At 35.7% G+C, this 17,966-nt stretch overlaps 1 protein-coding gene and 1 long non-coding RNA gene across 8 annotated transcripts in view; one reads left to right on the top strand and one right to left on the bottom strand.

The window, feature by feature from the left end:
* Positions 1–17,966, bottom strand: part of FRMD4A (FERM domain containing 4A) — a 733,796-nt gene that overhangs the window by 311,796 nt on the left and 404,034 nt on the right. The gene's annotated exons all lie outside the window — the stretch shown is intronic.
* On the top strand, positions 11,235–14,321 carry LOC141543411 (uncharacterized). The gene is made up of 3 exons (XR_012482440.1): positions 11,235–11,361; positions 12,584–12,674; positions 14,254–14,321. It is a non-coding gene; the product is annotated as an uncharacterized LOC141543411 (long non-coding RNA).

Raw genomic sequence — 17,966 nt, 5'->3', positions numbered from 1 at the left:
TCTGAGGACTATCTTCTCCTTAGATCCTGTTTCAGCTTTTTTCAGTGGATAAAGTTCTCAACTAACCCAGGAGCTTGCGTTATAATTCATCATCATTATTATTATTATAATATAAATTCTCTTATTATTATTGTTATCACAATATGAATCCTATTATTATTGCTACTGGAAAGCAGTTGATATTATATCTCATTTGATCCCCATAATTACCCTATAAGGTAGTTGAAATCAGAAATTAGCTGATTGAAAATACCTAACAATTGTTTTGACTCTTATTTACTCTTCCCACAAAATAAATGATTAAAAAAACCTAAATCAATGGCTTGTTTTAGAGACAGAAGTAGATCTTTAGGACTACAGTGTCCTCTACTCAGCCCTACTAATTTGACCAATATGGGAATATTAATTATGAGTAATTTTCCTAATTTGCAGGATGTGAATAAAATATAGTGTTTACAAAATGCTTAATATATATATTTTCTCATTTGATCTCATCAGTCCTATGCAACAATGATAGTAACTGGCATACACACACACATACACACACACACACACACACACACACACACACACACACACATATATATATATATATATATATATATATATATATATATATATATATATATATATATATATATATATATATATATATATATGTCTGTATATACATTTAAGGTTTGAAAAATTCTTTTAAAAATTGTGTAGTTTCTACTATAAGTACTATATACATTTAAAGATGAAGAAACTGAAATTCAGACAGATTAAATGGCTTGTTGTAGGTTCCACATCTGAGAAGAACCAGAATTTAAATACTTTTTTGACTTCTTAATCCCTATCCAACTTGAGCTCTCTGTAGCCTTAGACAATTACTGCCATCTGCTCTTGTATATTCTGCTCTGTAGGTTTTTGCTCTTTCTTTGCTTTTCCCCTATCTGTCTGTTTCATATTCTTAGGGATCTCATCACCTTCCAAAGGCTCAAAAATTATCTCTATTCTGATGATTCTTAGATCTATATATTCATACCTAGTGTCTCTCCTGAACTCTAGTGCCTCCCTGATTTTGAACCATAGGCACTTCAAATTCAACATTTATTTTAAAAATTTCTTTGTTTTCTCCCCAAAACATCTTCTCCTCTCAATTTTCCTTTTATTGTCAAGGACACCAGCAATAGATTGGCAATAAAGATGTCATCCTCAATTCCTCATCCATTTTCCCCTCACATATCCATTTTTTTTTTTGTCAAATCTTGTTTTTCCTTTCACAACACCCCTCTTATATATCCTCTCCTCTCAACAAAATGCAGCCATTATTCCATATACATCCTCATTCCCTCTCATATGGACTATTATAGTAGACTTCTAATTAGTCTCCTTGACTTGAATCTCTCTTTCTACTCCAGTTCACCATTTTCTCTGCTGTGAAAAGGATTTTCCTAAACTGTAGGTCTGTTGGTAAACTCCAGTGACTCCCTATTACTTTTAAGATCAAATATAAATCCTCTGGCATTTAAAGTCCTTCATAACCTGCTCCTTTTTTACTTTTCCAGTCTTCTTACACTTTACTCGCCTTTGCATTCTCTACTATTCAGCTCCACTGATCTACTTATTTTTACTTGAACATGGCACTCCATCTCCAGCCTCTATGGCTTTATATGGGCCATTCCCCTCCCATAGAGTTCTTTCTTATTCCCTTCAGCCTTTTAGTTTTCTTTGCTTCCTTCAAACATAAACTCAAATACTTCTTTACGAAAGAGGCCTCTTCTTTCACCCCCTCCAAATTTTGCCTTTCTTCTGAGATTCCCTTCCAACTTATATCCAAATAGTTCTTTGCTCATTGGCTCCTCCCTTCTAATAAAAGCCATGTATTTGCCTTTCTTTGTAACTTCAATGCTTAACACAGTACTAGGCACATAATAAATGCTTTATATCAGCATTTACTAAGTGACTGGCTAAGCAACTCAGCCCTCCACCAGATCATCTAAATTGTTCCAAGTTTCAGAAAGTATCACTGTCCACACCCTGAATGGAATCATTCAAATCATTCATTAGTGTCCTACTGAGTGTGAATAAAGTTTATTCCATTTTGTTATTCCTCACTAAATCACAAATGATTATACTTTCATCACTTCATCAGAAAACACATATGTTAAGGTTCTTCCCTTAAATAAATTGTTTTGACATTTCCCCGACCTGCATTCTTTCCATTTTTGTAAATCTTTGTTGAAGGATGCTCAAGGCATTCACATGATTATGGGAAAGGCACTTCTTGTATACAGTCATACAAAGCAGTTCAGAGTTGATTATTTGAATGAGGTACCATCTGACAATAAGCATCTGAGTACACTCCAGAATACAAATGTAATATTGACAGGAGTCTTTTGAGACAACCTTTTCTATGCAAATCATTCAGAGGTAAACTTTACCATATATAAATTCCCATCTTTAAATCCCTCTCTTAGAAAGCATCAGAAACTTACAATTCCCAGAAGCCACCAGACTTTTGAGACCGAGAATTTATAGCATGTATTGATAACAGGGAACCTCAGCTGAGTTGTAAAGGTGCTTGTCCCCTGATTACAGAGGTTTTTGCCAGCAAGATTGGAAATAATTAACCCCACAGAGATAACAATTGATGAAGCACAATCTAAAATAACAGTTAATAGCTGAACTAAAAATTATGATTTTGACTAACTTGGGTGGAGAAATATAACAAATAATCTAATTCTATTTTAAGAGGGGAAAAAACTCTTAGAACAATGATGAACTTCAACCCTAAGCTCCAAGTCATTAATTACATTTAGTGTAGGATTGTTCCTTTTGATCTGACCAGGAAGAGGTGTAAGAGTGAGTTATATATTTTAAGTTTTTATCCAGACCTGCATAAATACCATGCTGTTTGGTCTTTTTTACAGATATTGCTTTTTGTTAGCTATATTGAGATGCTCATTATTTTCTATGAGATAAGACCCCAAGACCCTCTGGGCATCAGAGGCTGACTATAAATTAATATTTATGATGAAGATTAATACAATTTCAATGAAAAAATAGCTCAAAATTAAAATTTAAAAAGCCCTTAAGTCTGGTAATCCATTTGCAGTGGAAGAAATGGAAAAATCTTGGGCAGCTCAGTATATCACATATCAAAAACATTTCTCAATGGACAGATTTTTTAATTGTCCCTTTTATATTGCATTATAAATGTCTCAGTAATCTCTCAATTCCATTTCCTCCTATTTCTCATTCAATTTTCTCCTCATTTTATTTCTCCCTTCTCTTTTATTATTTCTTCCTTATTTTTGCCACTTAAGAATTAAGATTTTCTGATAAAATAGCGGAAGTAAAAGAATAAGGAAAGAGATTAAACACTTTTTTCTAAATCCTTGTAGTCCAGTATTTCCCAACTCATTTTACTAAGAAATCAAATCAATTCATTTTGGAAAGGACTTTAAGAAGTCACTTCATTTATCTAATTGCACCTAACCACAGACAGCAGATAGCTATCACATTTGTTTAGGAAGGGACTTGAACAAACTTCAAGAGGAACTCAGTTCTGTATTTAACATTCCTGTTAGGATGGGCAGCTTAGCTAAAGAATTGAATGCTAGACTTGGAGTCAGCAAAATTCATCATCCTGAGTTCAGATCTGGTTTCAGACACTTAGTAGCTGTGTCACCTTGAGCAAGTCACTTAGCCCTGTTTGTCTTAATTTCCTTGTCACTCCAGTATTTTTGCTAAGAAAACTCCCAATGGGTAACAATCAGAAATTATTGAAAAACTGTTAGGAGTTTCTACTTTGTGTCTAAACCAAACCATATTGTTTATTTCCTTATTTAACCATAACAGTTCATTAAGTACTTTAACCCACTGAGTCACATATTCAACAAAGCTAATATTAATAGCACACACTGTACCATAGCCTTGAATTAAACATAGTAGGGCATATAAAAGATAAAAGAAATAGGGCCTATTCCCAAGGTGTCAAGACAGATAGAGAAAAAACTACAAAGGAACATGAGCAAATTATAGAAGGTGAAATTCAAACTGTAGTTAGCTTTTTTAAAAATACAAAGCTAGGAAGTGATCTATGCCAGGGAACGATGGTCAGGAAGGCTAACTGAAGACCATTCGTAGTTTGAAAATGTTTAGTCATAGAAATTCAGTTGTATTTCCTCTTTCATCAACATTATAAATCCTACACAATGTTCTCCTCATATGGTAAAAGATGTTAGAAGATACAAATACTTATTGGGAAATTCAAATGTGCAGGAAACATTTAAGTCCAGTTGGCTCAACTGTCAGCTCTTAACAGAATTCCTGAAGCATTTGGCATAGTGAGAAGGATTTATTTGTAATATAAACTTCTGGTTGGTTAGATCTTGGCTCCAGTTTTAGAAACTGCCATTTTTTGTAGGAGTTGTATTTTCCCAACATCAGTTGAGAGAGCTAAATTTTTTTCCCCTTAGAAAAATGTCCACGTGTCAAAGGTCAATGACATAAAAATATTCTAAATTTAATGGCAAACATGCCTAAATATAGAATGGAACTGAAACCTTAACTTCCTTCAATGGAGCCAACATAAATAAAAATAATCCATGGAGTTTCAGAGTGATTTTTTTCAACAGAAAAGTTTTAAACATACTACATTTCTTTTTCAATAGGATAGCCATATGAGAAACATGCACAATCCTGTATTGTGTTAAATCTGATTCCTTATTTAACAGAAAAAGAGATGGAATTTGCCACTTCATCTCTGGGTCAGGAAAACAAATTCTGCATTCTTCTAGCAGGCTCACAGAGCATGCTGCTGTACCAGCTTTCAATTATTTGGAGAGATAGCCCCTGCTCCCTAGTTTTCAATTTTGGTACTGCCACTTACTTGCTGTGGGACTGTGCTGAACACCAATTTCTTAATATATAAGGAGAAATAATAATACTTTTAGGTTATTGTAAGGAAAATATTGTCTAAGTAGAAAAGCAAGATTCATAGATGAGCTATTATTAATAATGATGATACTAATAATATTTCTTATTATTATTAACAAATATAGCCAATTAAAAAGTTCTATGTGGCAGATATACTAAGCTTTGGAGATATAACGAAAAAGCAAAAACATAAAAAGTATAGATTGCCAATTAAAATAGAATAAGGGAAAAAATCTTGAATTTTCTTGAATCTTGTTCTCAGAAAGTTGTTGGGTTGTGTTTATTGATAGGTCAAAAATATCAACATGATTCTTCTTTTCCTGTTGTCAATGAAAGAATTTTGGGAAAGATCCTTCTTTTGATATCTGGGCCTTTTTAATTTAGCTGGTTAGAACAAGGGTGCTAAAGGAGGCCAAGGTCAAAGGTTCAATCCTCCTGTGGGTCATTTGGTCAAGATCAGAAATCCTAGATTTCCCTTATCATTTCACAGATGTGTTGCTTTTAGTCACAAAAAGAATGGAATGACAGAATATGGAGAGATCAACTCATTTTTTTTTATCTCTGACAGATAAAACAAAACAATTTCAGTAGACTATTCAATAATGGACCAACATGATCATCTCTTCTTGCAAAAAAGACAACATTTAAAATCACACGTACTGATTAAATTGATAATAAAGCAGTGATCCTTGTGTTAACTATTAGCATTTAGATTGAGAAATAGATTTTGTAGCATCTACGATCAAACTGTATTTTTACCTATTAGCTTGCAGTTCTAGACGGCTTTATCTGAACTCAATTCCCCATCTAGTTACAGCAGCAACTAAAAGCTATCTTTTACTACATTAGTCCCATTCTTTGGTGAGAGTTTGAAAAATGAAGACTATAGTAACTGGCCAGGGCATTTGAGTGGATGTTCATGACACTGGTTATTAAAGGCATTTTGGTGCTAGATTTAGCTTCTGCCCTAATCCAAGCATCCTCCACAAATGGCCTGATGGTACCTTCCATCTCAAGAAATACAAATCAATTTCCATGCACATCCATCTGGTGGACCACACCTACCAAAGCATCATCTTCATTTCCATATTAGACTCAAGGTGCTATGGAAACTTGGTAGAACTTAATTTTCTCATCTGTAAAATGGAAGGCGTAAACTAATTGGTTCTTAAAGATTCTTCTATTTCTTAGTCTTATGTCCTCTTAGGTCCCTTTGGGACTACCTAGTTACCATGATCTTGATGTAGGCCTATTAGCACTGCTCAGTAATTCAGGAAATAGGATACAGAGAGGGTGAGGAGCTAGGATCAATGATTTTATTGGTATAGGGAACTCCTGGATGAAGAAAAGGAACAATTGGCTGATACAATGGATAGAGTACCAGACCCAGAGGTGGGAAGAAAATGGCAAACATCTCCAGTATCTTAGCCCAGAAAACTCTAAATGGAGTCACAAAGAGGTAGATAAGTGGCTCAGTGGATAGAGTCCTGGGCCTGAAGTCAGGAATACTTGAATTCACATTCAGCCTTAGTGACCCAGAACTGTGTGACTCTGCCTCAAGAAGGAAATGGCAAATCAGTCCAGTATCTTTGCCAAGAAAAGTCAAAGTCGTGAAGAGTCAAACATGACTGAAAATGACTGCTGAACAACAAATGAAGAAACTCCCTCTATCAATGCAGGTTGACACCTTCTTGGAAACTTATATTCTTAAAGATTGTCTAGACGAGATCCTTGAGAGGTTAAAAGCCACACTTCCAGTATATATGTCTGGGGTGGGACTTAAAACAGGCCTGGCACATAGTATGCACTTAATAAAAATTTGATTGCCTTGAAACCAGAGACTCCTAGCTTAAAGGCCATATGTCTATCTATTATCCCACACAAAAGAAAAAGATGAGGTGAATTCAAAGAATGTTAGAATTTAAAGCGGATGGAAAGATCAACTAATCCAGGGCTTCTTAAACTTTTTCCACTTGTGACCCCTTTTCACCCGAGAAATTTTTATTCGACCCCCACATCCAACCCAGTTTAAGAAGCTTTGATCTAATCAAACACCCTCCTCATCCGATGAAGAAACAGATGTCAAGGGTATTTCCCAGGCTCATAGGATTTAGAGGGGAGGGGTTCTCTCTTAGCTAGTAAATAAAGGTCATCTAATCCAGCCCCTTCATTTTGTAGGGGAGGAAATTAAGTTCCAGAGAGATGATAATCAGGAGAGAGCTGGAGCCATCTTGAATCAGCTCTTAAGAGCCAACTGTGACATAATTATTGTAAGCATTTACACATAAGAAATCAGCAAATGTTACAAATTAGGGTTTGATTTGTTGTTTTGTTTGGTGATTGTCTAGGTTGTATAAAATGATGGAGAAAATGTTAATAGTGCCTATTTAGCTTAAAAGTGTGTTATTTGTACAGTTCTTCTTCCTCCTGCCTCCCCATTTTAATAAGAGCTGATTGTTAAAAATGTACTAGCACACAACTCATTACAACTTTCCTAAGCTTAAATAAATAGTGAGCAACAAAGCCTGCATTGGAACTCAAGGTTCTTGAATACTCATCTATGGCAGTATATCACTAAACAAAGGAAAGGCTTAGTGATGAGATTAATTGTTAAAGGAAATAACATTTTCTCTTTTGTTTCCTTAGCAAGAGAAATGGGAATACTAATACATTAAAAAGTCATGTGTCATGCCCATCCATCCATGATTTCAGTATAAGGAAGTGTACTTAAACCTCTGTACGCTCAGCCAGACACACTTGCATGGGAAGGGGATAGCAATAGGGTTGAACAGGTGGAAAATACACTAACCTTGCTCCCTGAATTTGTGGCTCTCTTGTTATGTGTCTCTCTATCTGTTCCTTTAAATGATAGAGTGGCAGAGATTTAGGGCTGGAAAACTGGGGAATTCTAGAGGTATGTGGTAATTATAAAACACACAAGTATTACTTGATTTTTAGCTTTGTTTTCAGAGATGAAAATTTAGTAACTATGTAGTTTGTCATGATAAGTAAAGGGGAAGTTTCTGACAGATTCATCCTTTATTAGGAAGAGAAGGTAAAACTAATATTAAGCTTTGAGTTTATTTTAAAGTAAATAATATTAAGCTTTAAGGACATGAGGCAGCCTTGCTTTTTGATCCAAAAAGCTAAATACTTAGGGTTAGACATTTTTGATTAGAAAAATGAGCGTACTAACTGGCCAAGACTGAGAGAATAAGAGGGAAATTTCTTACTGGTTAAGGTCTCAGGGAAGGGACTTGCAGGTGAAGTCTCAAGGAAATGGTTTTCTATTTTTTTCTAAAAAAGATAGATTTTAATTTAAGTTGAAAGAGCATGGCTCTTCCCTCAAAGAGATCAGTTGAGCCCTTTAATAGAGAATCTTGTCTAGCACAGTGGAGGTGGGTAAGAGAATAAGAACATCCAGAAAAGATATTAATAATTATAATTATAGTGGCAGTATCACGATATCAATAGAAGCATTGGAGACATGTACCTTTGTCACATGTTGTCTAAATATGAATCCTTCAACATGTACATTCTGAACACCTAAGTGTTCCCTGTGTGGCCTTTATAAGTTTCTTATGTGTGATTCTTTTTACTGTTAGAGATATTTGTGGGAGCATACACTTAAGGCTGAAAAAAGAAATGTTTTGTTATTACTTTTCCGTGCCATGCCATTTGATTAAGTACTTTTGTTTGAGGTAATTTTGTCTTCTGGCTAACTGTTATAGGTGAGCCCATTGGTGGGGGCTCAAGATCTTCGGGCACATAGATCCATAAAGTACTTTGGATATTGATGGTGAACACACTCTGTGAGTTGTTAGGGTGCCCCTAGGCTTAACGGGGTTTCTAAACCCTTCAGCCTAATGCCTAAGCTGTTAGTGCCCTGTGTCTCATTGACATTGGTACCATTTTATGCAATGGAAGGGATAATTTCCTCCTTTGATTGGATACTCATTTTGAAAATTGAGGAAAGTAATTTTGTGGCTTGTAAATTATTCAGAAAGTTTCCAATTCAGTTATTAATAAAATCAGGTAAAATTTATAACAGATGTTAATGAATTCTGCTTTTCTGTTTAGACACACATTGTTTATAAACCTTGCATTTGAAATTTAGGGACCCCTTTAAAAAAAAGCAATAACTCAACACCTTCAGACTAAGAGGTACATGTTTTGTATATTAGCATTTCACTACATTTATTTCACAGGGGATATAGGATTAAGGTAGTGAATAATTTTTTTCTTACTGAATTAATTCTAGAGAACAAAGGAAGATTTCATGTCTGAAAGTCACTTCCATCTTGGAAACATCTGAAAAAAATCACTGAACTGTGGGGCCTAGCAAGATTTCACTCTAGGAGGGAACAGAACAGCCTGAAATGTTTACCTGAATTTTCACTGTTGGCACAATAAATAATATGTGGGACTTTGAGATGTTTCTGAAAAAGGATAACTGAAGGATGCATGCTAAAATGACAAAACTCCGGAATAAGTAAAGCTTATATCTCATACCAATTCAATATAAATGTCCTAGCTAGTTTGTGATGGGGAAAAAAGAAATCCCTTTTCTTTGCTGGCAAAAAAGGGTGGAAAAAATTATGTCACTTTTTCTCCCCAAGAATAACAAGATGCTTTGTGGTTTATCTCATAAATGTCTGATTCCACAAAAAGAGGATTTCATGGAAGAATAACAGCTGTTCAAATCCCCCAAACTAGGGGGTAAATGTTTTATATTTCAGAATTTCCCTAAATGTGTGAAGCTCTGTGGTTTACTATGTAGCAAAATAGCCTATTTTGAGTATATGAACTAAATACTCCATTTTGTTCAAAACTGGGATTGATACAAAATATGCCTGAATCAATATTTCACACAATATCTACAATGCAAATAATTTCATTTTTTCTAGCTTCTCAGAAACTTCTTTTTTCTTTCATCCTACTATGTGACACAGAAAACATTTGCATTTATAAATGAAGTTCCTCCTGAGATATTAAAGTTTATCTAAAGAGAATCTTAAATCAGAAGAGGATGAATCACTGGAACAATGCTCAGGAGGGAAGAGAATTTCCTGAGGGAGCATCGAAGCCATCTCCAAGGTCCAATCACTTTCTGCAGCAATAAGCATTAGAGATCCTTAATGATCATAAGATCCAGAGAACTTCCACTCCCAGTTTTGTGACTCGGGCCAAGAGCATCATAGAAGTGGAAGGCATTTCAAGAGGTCATTTCATCTGGCTTAGCTTCCTTTCTCTAAGCAGGTGAACAAATGTATAAACCAGAGGTGTCCAATTCAACCCCCTTCCACAATACTTCTGGCAGAAGCAGATAGAAATATAATAGGGAAATACTTAATATAATAAATAAAAATACATTACAAAAATAAAAATTGAGTCGATATACAGATGCATAGATTCTTAGGTCCAGATTACAGGCTCCTATTTCTATTTGAATTTGACATTACTGATCTAAATCATCCAGGAAGGCAGTAGTCTATCCTTTCGTAAAAATCTCAAGGGCTTTATCCAGTAGTTCATTCCAAGGTTTTGTCAGCCAAACAGCAAAAGACTTTCTCTCTCACACAGAACTTTCTTGCTGTTTATAGACAGTTAGCTATTATCAGAAGCAGCCTCAGCCTAATGAAGTGCTGTCTAACCCCCTGGAAATTCCCAATTTGGTTGCACTCATTTTCTCGACTTTTGTTGGTTTCCTCACCAGGTGCTTGTGTGGGTGTTGCTTCTTTAACAAAAGATGCAGTGAATATTTGCTTGCTAGATCTGTTTCATGGATATACAAAGGTTTTGCTGCCCTAGGCTGCAGAATCAGTCTTGAATTCCATCCCATCTAACTCTGCTACTCTGCATTTAAGGGGAGACACTATTCACCCAGTATTTCTCACTCCCTGCTCAATAGAGCAAAAGATTTGATAGAAATAAGATAATTTCATGGCGAAACAAATTGGGGCCCATCAGTATAATGGAATATTACTGGGCTATAAGAAATGGTGAGGCAGCAGGATGAAGCTGTAGGTGGAGATTGGGTCTCAAAATGCGGAAGAAAGGCCTGATTTAAGTTCTTCCTCTGACACATACTGTCCATGTGATCCTGAGCAAGTTAGCTTAATTTCTCACAGTTCTGTGCAATAATCTAAGACTCTATGTTGTCATTGCACTCCTCCTTGCCTTTGTAGGATGGATTTACTATTGGAGAAGTTTAAACTGGTCAATAGTATGTGCCATAGCATCACTAATAATTTAATAAATTTCATTTTTTCTAGCTTCTCAGAAACTTTTGTCTTTCATCCTTAAAACTATGTGACACAGAAAACATTTGCATTTATAAATGAAGTTCCTCCTGAGATATTAAAGTTTATCTAAAGAGAATCTTAAATCAGAAGAGGATGAATCACTGGAACAATGCTCAGGAGGGAAGAGAAGGTAAATTGAAAGGAGGCATATTTCTGTATTTCTGAAGCCCTTTTCTTTATTCAATAAAAAGAAAAAGTTCTGCTTGTAATCTACATAACCCTTGACCACAAATCAGTTTTCCTGGACACAGATGAGAACTTCCCCTAACTGCAGGCAGATCAGCATTATAAGTTTGGTCCATGATTATTTGATGTCCTGTGTGTGGGGATTAGCACTTGCTCTATTTGATCGTTCCCTGTTAGTTCAATGATAGTCCCTTCCTGCGTTTGCCAAGAACAGTGTAGTGTTGAGTTATTGGGGAAACGGATCCAGTTGTGGGAGGGAGACCAAGACACAGCCAAACTTACTAAACTAATGCCAAAGCTACAAAACAGGGAAGAACAGAACAAATGGAAGGAGAAAGGTAATAAAAGGAAGAAATAACTCCAAGCAGAATCTCTTTGGTGGGAATAGTGAAAATTGTCAAGTTCCTCTTTTAGATATTTTCTTTCCAGTAACATTTTAATCTGTCACCTTAGAATAAGGACTGTGGTATTACTGCAAAGATGAGTTCAGTGGAACAATCTTATTCTATTTCTAGCCAGTCTGTATTTTTAATCAATTCCCTTTCCTCCTTTTTCCCTCGTACAACAAAACTGACAAAGAATCTTAAAAACCAGAACACTATCAAATCCTTTATGAAACATTTGGGGGTAATTATCCTTTCTGGAAGTCTACAGTTTTTTTTTTTTCTTTGTGCTTACATTTTTTTTTTAATGGAACACAGTTCAGGTCTCATAAATGCTTAAATATGTAGTCATAAAGTTTGAGATGTCTCTTGGGCTTTGTTGTCTGCAAATCAGCTATGCAGAGGCTCTGTAAAGGTTCTACTCTTTCCTGCCCTTCCCCCCTCCCAAAAAAAAGATACTGGGTATTATATAATCTGTTTGGAGCCCTTAAATGCTATATGAAGTGACTCACTACATTCTATAGCCATGGTCACCCCAGATGAATTCACCATTTATAAAATTAGAAGGAAACTTGAATTTGGTTGGTGTTGCTTTATCCCCCTTCAGTTAACATTAAATCCTTTTTTTTTTTTTTTTCAGTGTCCTATATTTGTGGGGAAAACTAGAGATTTAGGCTCAGAAAGTTTGAGTTCTGCCTTCATCAGGAAGGTGACAAAACAATAAATATGAAGCTGAGAATTTTATATACTTTTCAGCAGAGACTTTTCTTCCTCTCTTTCAAGGTAAAGTGCATCCTGTGGCTTGGTACATAGGAGAATCAGATATTTACTGATGATGATGAGTGTGTGGTGAGATTTAAAAGAAAAATCAAAGGTGGGTTTGAGTCCCTTTGTACTTTCATGTTCGGCCTTGTATCCTAGCATATGGAATTGCTATAAGTAAGTAGAAGAATTCTGATTTAGGCCATATTTTGATGGAAAGATTTTCTGGATAGAGACCTCAAGTTAGAATCTTAGTTACTATACTTCCTGGTACAGTTATTAGGTATTATACTTCTTGGATTAGAATTTTAGTAATTATATTTCATGGTGTAGTTATTAGTTATATTTCTTGATCTTAGTGATCTTGGGCAAATCACAGCCTTAATTCTCACCTCCATTTCACTTTCATTTTCATACCTTTGTTTTCAATATTTCTTTTTTATGTCACACATTGTGAGGTTTTGTGTGAAAGTAAACTTAACTATATACACTGTACACTGAGGTTAATGCTATGAGTATTCATACTTTTTCTAATGTTTCTGTTCATAGATTTCTTGTTGTTCAGGGATTTGGTGTGTCACAATCACACAGTAAATTAGTCTTATGTTAAACCATAGCAGATTATTCTAGTTTATTATTCCCATGTTGTGAGCAGAAAATGAAGGGTATTTGGTCACCTAGAAAAGCCTGTTCAGTTTACATAAATACAAACTTTATTTTTAGGGACAAATTGGCTCACTCCAAAATGATGCCTGCTGTCTAAGATAATTACTAATGTTGAGGTTCAGAAGGGACCCCAAAAGGTTGCAGGTCACAAAGTGTCTCAAAAGAATTTGCAGGTTTGAACCCATCTCCAAGGCAAGGGACAAACTTTGTTGTAATTGTAATGCCAATTGAAGTGGGCTAAATTCCAAAAGAATTTAGCAAAGGAGCAAAGAGACAAATTTGTCCAGTTCTTCATTCATTGATATGCTAATTTTATGGCCCAGAAGTAAAATTGAGGAGTGTTGTATTCACTCCTGTCTCAGGAACTCGGTTATCACTGATCAGCAGGTTATCTGTCTGTCAGTAATGTTTGCTGACAGATTGTTAGAACAATACCAATCCAAGGTCAGAGGGTCTCCCTAAAATCTAAGGGAAGAAATAGCATTATATTACTAGGCCAGAAGGCTTTACAATCATTGATGGACAGATTGCCAGAACAATGGCACTCCAAAGTCAGGGGGATCTTGAGATCCCCGATTCCAAAGCCAGAGACTTTAGCATCATTGACAGATTGTTAGAACAGAATCACTCCAAGGTCAGGAGGAGCTCCCTATTGCTGTCTCCCCTAGAAGCTATTTCCCATCACTAGTAGCAATCTAACCTTGAGAGTCCATCTACCTTTTTTTCTCACCCTCCCTATTCTTCTTCTTTGCCATTAACTTTTTTCTTCCCTGTTTTGTCCCTTTTCCTTTTCCCATTTATTTCTATTGGTCAGGAAGCTCCCCTCAAAATGCATTCAACAATTGTTCTGTGAAGGGTCCTGTGCTCACATCAGTAGTGGGTGACAATGAGTAAGGAATGGGGAAAGAGAATGGAAAGCGATGATTAGAACCTGAGAGTTCTAGTAGTGTCATGATTCTGCCACCGAGCTGCTCTGCCCCTTGGTGACATTTGTGACTGAGGAGATGCCTGATCTTTTCTTTCAGTGGAATTCCTGGAAGATCCTGATTTCCAAGATATAAGCAGAAGAATGTTTACTGGAGCAAAATAAGAGAATTCCAGTTTTTTTGGTTGTATAACTTAGAAACACATTTCTTCATTCAAAAGATAACCAATTTCACATGGAAAATAAACTAAGCTTCAAATTTCTTTCTAACTGGCCTACCATCATTAGAGATGTTGCCCAAACACCATTTTAATCCAAAGAGCCATCCCCATAGGATACTCAATCCCGCCTATCTCAATAAGCCAATAACTAAGTCAATATTACTAAAACCTAAACTCCTAGAGGCAGCATTCATCAAGCAAATAAAACTACTGAACTTTCTTGATCAGAAGCTATAAAGCATGTAACATATGCATTGTGTTTTCCCCCTTGGAATGCATGAAATCAGAAGATATTCATTTCACTATGTCATCAAAAGTGAACACATCTTGAGAAGGATCCCAGCATCTCAGAGAAATGTTTCTTTAATTAGCAATACGTTCATATTATTACCCCAGGAAAGAAGCCTTGCTGCATTCATCCTTTTTGACCTTGTCCCATCCTAGGAATTTTCCCTTTCTCCAAGCTAGTCAGTCATAAGAAGATAAAAAAAAAAATAAGCACACACCCTAAAATTCTGTCCCAGATGAGTGCCTTTAGGGGTTGTTTAACTTCTCTTACAAGCAGAAGAAAAAGGCTATTTACATTTGTTCCTGTGACTAAGTTTTACTGATTTTTGAGAATGATGTTATTTCTGGCAATATCCTGACTAATGACTCAACAACTGATTTTAATGTTTGGGAAACCAAACCTTGCAAGGTTCTCTTTTTTCTCCTTATCAACTTCATTTTGAGGTTTTTTATTTTCTGTATTGTTGTTTTTAATCTTGAAATAAGATGTAGATGGTTTTGTGGCCCATTACGTTTTTTTTTTTTGTTTTTTTTTTAATCCTTTATAGTAGGGTGATGAGGACACATTTTACTGGATACTTTCTTTCAATTTCCCTTTCAAATACCTTTGTTTTCAATATTTCCTTTTTATGTCTAAAATGTCAAGTTTTGTGTTTTACTAAGAAATATAGAAATAGTATATAGTGATTAGAAAACAACTAACCTTGGATTTCATTAGCATAAGGAACTCCTGATGAGAAATTTCCTTTACTAATGCAGTAACAGTACTGTCTCTGTTACAACATTAGCCATAATAATAGCTAGTAGCATTTATATAGGATTTTAAGATTTTCTAACTACTTTACAAATAGTATCTCATTTGATCTTCCCAGTAACCCTTTGAGGCAGGTGTTGTTGTTATTCCCATTTTCCAGAAAAGGAAACAAGCAGATAGAGCTTAAGTAACTTAGTCACACAGCCACCAAATATAGGAAGCCAAATTTGAGCGTAGAACTTCCTGATTCCAAGAACAGACATTTAGTTGTCTGAAGTCCTCAGAGGTCACAGAGCTAGTAATTAATTGTCAGAAACTTGACTCTGAGGCTAGCTCTCCATCAATCAACCCACTCCTGCTTGAATGAGATGAAAATGCCATTGAGAAATATTTAACAAAACAAATAAAATACAATATAACATAGATGTTATTACATGGGAAAACTAAGTAAATATGCAGGCCCATAGATCCTTACGCACAGTTTAGTGGCTCCCATTTTTACTTGAGTTTTCCACCACTGCATGCCCCATATTGCAAGTTTAACGCTTTGAGTATTCACGTTTTTTTCTGATGTTTCTGTTCATAGATTCCTTGTTGTTCAGGGATTTGTTGAGCCACAATCATATAGTATATTAGTTGTATGCTGAACCACACAGCAGCTAATGCTAGCTCATTATTTTTATGCTGTGAGAAGAAAATGAAGGCAGGAGATGCAGACAGGTGCTTCAGAACAAATTAAGGGAAGAATCAGGTGAAAATGAAGATGTCCTTTCTCATTTTAGACGCAGCTCCTGCTGCCTCGCTACGGCCCAGTGTAGCCAGAAAAAGAAGGGGGAAAACACTTTTTAATCAGAATCTCCACCTATGATTGGTGTCTCCAGCTGCTAAAGTAATGGAAAAAGGGAATAAAAATGAGAAACATGCGACAGACACTGTTAGAGCTCTCATATGCACTGCTTTTAGAAATCGCACGGTTAAGGAACCAGGAATGATCTGGACAGATAAATTGTCAACAGAGCTGTCCCTGATCAACAGCTACTCACCTGGGCAAAATTAATGCTGCTGCTTCTTGTTCAGTCGTGTCTGACACTTTGTAAACCTATTTGGAGTTTTCTTGGTAAAGAAATTGGAGCTGTTTCTTTCTCCAGCTTATTTTAAAGTCGAAGAAATTGAGGTAAAGAGAGTTAGGTGATCTGAATGACCAGGGTTTTATAACTAGAAAGAATTGAGGCTGAATTTGAACTCAGGTCTTCCTTCCTCTAGCCCTAGTGCTCTATCCACAGCACCACCGAGCTGCCTGTTAATGCTCTTAGGGCAGTTTTTAGTTCAGTCCCTCTGTTTGAATTAAATTGTATTTATTTCCTTACTAGGAGGTGTTCAAGCCCAGATTTGAACTTAGAAAGAAGCGTTTCTGAGCTCAGATCTGTTCCTACTTCCAGGCCTGGAACTTATAAATAATTCATTTACAACGGCCAACAACGTGAATACATCTTAAAACCATTTATTTCAGATTTTTAAAAAAGGCAATAAGAATTTATTAACTGACAGATTGCATCAGAGGTAGGATAGTACATGCATTATTATCTCCAGAAAGAAAGGAAATAAGCACTTATCAAGAGGCTACTATGTGCCAGGTATTGTAGTATATACTTTACAAATATTAAAATCAAAGCACTTTTATTAAGTGCCAGGCATTGTGCTAAGGCACCAGGGATGCAAAAAGCGGCAAAAAATGGTACCTGCCCTCAAGGAACTTACAATCTGATAGGGGAGACCTCACGTAAACATATCCACAAAGCAAGCTCTGGCCAGGAAAAGTCGGAAATAATTAAAAGAGGGAAAGCACTGGAGTTGAGAGGGGTTAGAGAAGGCTTTCTTCAGAAGGTAAGATTTTAGCTGACACTTAAAAGAAACCAGAGTGGTCAGTAGTCGGAGTAGAGGAGGAAAAGTCTTTCATTCATAGGGGACAATTGTAGAAAATGGCTGGATTCAAAATGGCCCCAGAATAATTTTCCAAATGCATGTCTAATGTCATTTACACGTTTTTTCTATCACTCTTATAATTTATGATTAAATTTTAAGTGTTCACAATAACTGAAGGTTTTAACCTTGACAACCAAGTGAGATTCAGTTTTGGTTCTCCAGGACTTTTCAACACAGGGATCTCTGCAGGTAAAAATGTCACCTTGTTTTCCCAAGCTTTTTTCAAATCCCACATTCTACAGAAAATCTTTTGAATTGCTCTTAATTTTAATGCCTCCCCCTGTTGATTATTTTCAATTTATCCTGTACGTAGCTTCTTTGTACATAGCTGTTTGTCTTCCACATTAAATTGTGTTGTCCTTGAGAGCAGGGATTACCTTTTACCTGGCTTTGCATTCCCAGCACAGTACCTGGGAAGCACAAAGTTGATGTTTAATAAATAATTTTAAAAAACCAATTATTAAACTTTGAATAATTTTCAGAAGAGATGGGACCTTTTGTATAAGGAGTAAAAGAAGGCCTTTCAAGTCAAGTTGTATTTCCCTTCTTAATTAAAAACACCTTCTA

The sequence above is a fragment of the Sminthopsis crassicaudata genome, chromosome 5 (assembly GCF_048593235.1).
Source record: "Sminthopsis crassicaudata isolate SCR6 chromosome 5, ASM4859323v1, whole genome shotgun sequence".
NCBI classification, from domain to species: Eukaryota; Metazoa; Chordata; class Mammalia; order Dasyuromorphia; family Dasyuridae; genus Sminthopsis; species Sminthopsis crassicaudata.
Note: the sequence above shows the minus strand (reverse complement) of the source record. Positions and strands in the feature narration are given on the sequence as shown.